This window comes from Schistocerca americana, chromosome 7 (genome assembly GCF_021461395.2).
Source record: "Schistocerca americana isolate TAMUIC-IGC-003095 chromosome 7, iqSchAmer2.1, whole genome shotgun sequence".
Taxonomy (NCBI): domain Eukaryota; kingdom Metazoa; phylum Arthropoda; class Insecta; order Orthoptera; family Acrididae; genus Schistocerca; species Schistocerca americana.
The window spans coordinates 287,639,204-287,644,089 of record NC_060125.1 but is presented as its reverse complement, the minus strand read 5'-3'; positions in this window follow the sequence as shown (position 1 = coordinate 287,644,089).

Sequence of the window (4,886 nt, the reverse complement as noted above, 5' to 3'; positions counted from 1 at the left end):
CTCTGCTAGTAAGAATACCGGAACGCTGGCGAACCGATGACTCAATGCACAATTTGGCTTTTTTCCGGGGAAGCGATTGTGAACACTTCGTCTACGAGACTCTCCTTTGGATCACTCTGATGCCGCATAGTAAGAACATTGGATGCAGAAAGTCCAGACATGTTCGCTGAAGCATGTTACGAGTTTGACTATCTGCTATATGTCTGTCGTGACTTGTAGAGGGCACATTCAGTATCTGTGAAACGCAGATCAAATTTGATCGGAAGTGTTATTCTGGAGTACCCCAAGGTCGTATGCTTGTAAATGAGACACTTGTAAAACTGGATGGTTATTTTTGAAATAAAAGCTTTGTACACCTACGTGTTAAAAATAGCCCCGTCTTTCTACGTTGTATAGTCTTGTGAAATCAGACAGATATTTTTGGAACACCCTGTGAGGAAGGAAGGTCTCCATTACGATGGATTTCAACATTAGTCAGCCCTCCACTAGCAATGTTAAGTCGAAACTTTAATTTCGATATTGACTCGCTGTCTGCGGATTGTACAACCCGGTACTGACATGGAAATTTGTGCCGGACCGGCACTCGAACCCGGTTTTCCTCAAGCATCGCTGGCGGTCACCTTAATCACTTGGGCTTTCCGTGCACGCTCCCCAGACTGACCCGGACTTCGACATGTGACACTGTCTACATCCTTATTTAGACGAACACTAAGAATCACCCAATGCTCGAAAGATTATTTGGATTCCCTCAACAGGATACATCCTCATATGATCGTAGAGAATGTGACGTACGAAAGTTTGGTCCGCCTGGGTGGAGTGTGCACAGATAGCCGAAGTGATTAAAGTGACCACTTACGATAAGTGGAAAATCCTTGTCGTAGTCCCGGTCCGGTAACAATTTGTATGTGCCAATACTGCGTAGTATATTTAAGCGTTGCACAGCTGATGTCAAGGAATTCTCAGTCGGAGAATTAATTTAGAATTACTTTCTACAGCTGCAGATGGCCAATAGTGTTCATTCTTTTAGGCGTGCGTGTAAAACAGGTGTAATTACAGTCATCACTTTTTATGTAAGGAGTAACTTGAGGGATGGTACTTCACCATAAATAGCCTACACACGAAAGTAACTGCCTTGTTTCATTTTTTAGCGGTTAGCTAATTCTCTTCTGTAGGACATTAGCAAGCTACGTCATACTATAAAAACTGTAATGCATGTAGTATGACATCTTCTACACACCTGTGTGGAGCAATCAATGCCCCTGTCAAGTGTTTCACACAACCGGCGTGGTAATGGGCTCAACTATCAAAGATATGGCGTCTAATCGTGTAAGGGAAACACGCGGCACTTACGTCAACACCAATGCATTGAAATACGTTAGTATCACTATTAAAAATGAGAACACACATGGCGTGGACAGAGTCTTAAAACAATGACGTGTCTTGAGACTACTGAAACACGAATGAATTACAGTCCACACCGTAACAAGGAAAATTACTGTGCATGTAAATTTCCGTGCCCTCCGTATTTCCTACAAGTGTGCTGAAAACAGCGACACTATACTGACATAAAATTACTTGTAATGGAAATACAACAACGCTGCACTGAACCTCGGTAGAGTAAAAGTAGTACTAGTAGTAGTAGTAGTAGTAGTAGTAGTAGTGGTGGTGGTGGTGGTGGTGGGACGAAATTGGAAATACATAGGAAGGCGACCACTTCATGCCATCACCAACGGCACACCGCCAACGCAAATCTGTGGCGGCACGGGCATAAAACGATACGACGCAATAGCTAACATTTTGTAGGGGCGTCTGACTACGTAAGTTCGATCTTTGTCACCTCGCCACAACGTGGGATAGCTACATCTGAAAGGTTTGCTCCGCCGCGAGGGGTAACCGATCATCTGTCTATTCCAACCGAATGGACATTACTGCAGTGACGACACACACACACACACGCACACACACACCAGATCTGGGAATGAGCATGACAAGCTGCATAGCGGGCGATGTGTGGCGGAACAACAGCCCGGAATTGTGGCAGCGAGGCGAGACCGGAGCCACGGGCACAATTTATTTTTACTACTTAAATAAAGAGTCCAAATAGAGCAGTAAAGTTTTATCCCCAGAGGCAGTCGCAGAGAAGTCGGGGAAGGCATTACTCGCCGCAGCTCGATGCGGGGAGGGGAGAAGTGGGGTCGGTCGGAGGCAGTGGAGCTCAGATGGCCGCCGGAGCGCTGTTAAAGCGCTCCGCAGTTCTTTCCTACCCTGAGTTTCGCGCAGAATGGCATCTGCGACGAAGGAAAGGTCCGACTGATCGGGACAACCTTGTCGAATCGCTGGCGCACGCACGTCTGTTACCACTTTAGCACATTTTCCATATACGAAGGGCTTTATACGTATCAACATGACACTGAATTATATTCGCACTGTACCACAAATTAGAACATTCAGATTTGGCTGACGATATTGGGCACGAAGTTTACAATACTTGGTTGGAAATTACGTCGTATACTTCATTTCGTCAGCGTTTAAAGTCAGAAGTATTTCGGGGAAAGAAGAAACTAAACTTCGTCACGTGACAACGGATGGGAACGTTCGTGTCCTCATTTCGCACTAAATGGCTTCGTTATTCTGTAGAACGAGAGGCGTTCAACAAGCAGTGCAACTTGTTCCCTTTCTCTGGCAGTTTCGGTGGAAAAAATGCGGAATTTGTTGTGGGACATCACGGAATATTCCCGCTTCAGCCCCTTGGCTTTCAAGAATTGCCGATAGGTGGCGGCGCTATACGTAGAGTGACACCTGTAACACAGGTACGTTCGAATAGAGTTGTCAACGAGTGGCTTATGGCGAAGACCAGAGCATCGCAGTTACTCATAGGTACTTTGACTATGTCTACGTGGACTTGGCATGGTGAGTCGTTGTGGGAGGAGTCTGTCACTATCGCAACGAAGTCGCGCAAACCTGTGATTTCCCGTCTGCCAGCCAGGCGCACACAGCTGTGACTCATGCAATGTATGAACTTATGCGTGTTCGTCGCTTTAAAATGCAAACATACTACTACTACTACTACTACTACTACTACTACTACTACTACGCGACTACGCAAGGGCTCACTGAAGTCTGCGCACCAGAGAGGAGCTCACAGAATTTCGTTGGACTGTTCTTCCTCATCCACCGTACAACCTGGAGCTAGCACCTTCCGACTTCCATCTGTTTGGCTCAATGGAAGAGGCACTTCGCAGGAAGTAGTACTTAGATGATGGGAACGTTGTTGATGCAGCAATACGTTGTCTCCGACGTCAACCAGTGGAGAGGTACCATGCGGGCATACAGGTCCTCCCAGTGAAGTGGTGTAAGGCCGTCGCATTCAACGGAGACTATGTTGAAAAATACGGTCTCTAGCCAAAAAAAATGTGTAATAATACAGTGTATAGGAATGCTGAATAAAATCTAACTGCTTTCAGGAAACTGCGTCTCGCATTACTTACTGAACACCCATCGTACTATACGCCAAACACCATTCATCGTGCACAGTGCCTGTTGCAGGTGTCTAACGGCTTCCAATGGCAATAAAGATTTGCTTGAATTACTGCCTACAGTTACTGGCCGGATTTAAAAATTTTAACTGCTGTCACAATCTACGCTTTAAGAGATATATTCTTATGTTAGAGGTTTAACTTAGTAAGGCTATTATTTACGGCAGAGTAACGTCACACAAGTTCTGTAGACTATGACCATCCAGTGTTTGAGAATGAGAACACTTAGCGACTTCCAACAAATCTTACACAGAATTTCAAATATATTCTTAACTGTTTCTCTCTTTCACGCTGAAGGTCAAACAGATTAAGAAGTAATCATACGTTTGAACAATCTAACTCCTAGTTACAAAAGTGATCCACAGAATCGGGGTGGGGTGGGGAGCGGGTGGCTGGTACTAGTAGCTGCTGAACCTAGATATTGAAGCCGGCCGCAGTGGCCGAGTGGTTTTAGCCGCTTCAGACGAACCGCGCGACCGCTGTAGTCGCAGGTTCGAACCCTGCCTCGGGCATGGATGTGTGTGATGTCCTTACGTTAGTTAGGTATAAGTAGTTCTAAGTTCTAGGCGACTGATGACCTCAAATGTTTAGTCCCATAGTGCTGAGAGCCATTTGAACCATTCTAGATATTGAAAAGCCTTAATGTACTTATTACCAGTAGAATAGAACAGAAACGCAGATGGAGAAGTAAGACGTATTTGGTTTTACTAAATCCACGTTAGGACACGCAAAAAAGCAGCGTATCATGTTTGAAATATATGTGAAAACTACCGAACGACAAACTGATGATGGAAGGTAAACTCAAAATGCATTTGTCAGACTGGCGCGCGCGCGTACACACAATCAAATGCGCCGTACAAATATGACGCTTTTTCAAAGTGTTAGAAACGCTATTACCTAGATAGGTAACGAAAAAGTGAAATATGCTCTCATCTGTTGAAAACTTTGTCCTTATGCTTTGAACAGTGTCCAGTGTTTTACTCTGCAGCGCAATGTGTGCAGATTCCCAGGTTCGAGTCCTGGTCGGCCACAGTGTTTTGATGTGCCAGGGAGTGCTTACAACGTCGTCGTTGTTGTTGTCTTCAGTCCTGAAACTGGTTTGATGCAGCCCTCCATGCTACCCTATCCTGCGCAAGCTTCTTTCTTCTTTATCTCGCAGTACTTACTGCAGCCCACATCCTTCTGAATCTGCTTGGTGTACTCATCTCTTGGTCTCCCTCTACGATTTTTACCCTCCAGGTTGCCCTCCAATACTAAAATGGTGATCCCTTGATGCCTCAGAACATGTCCTACTAACTGGTCCCTCCTTTTTGTCAAGTTGTGCCACATACTCCTCTTCTCCCCAATTCT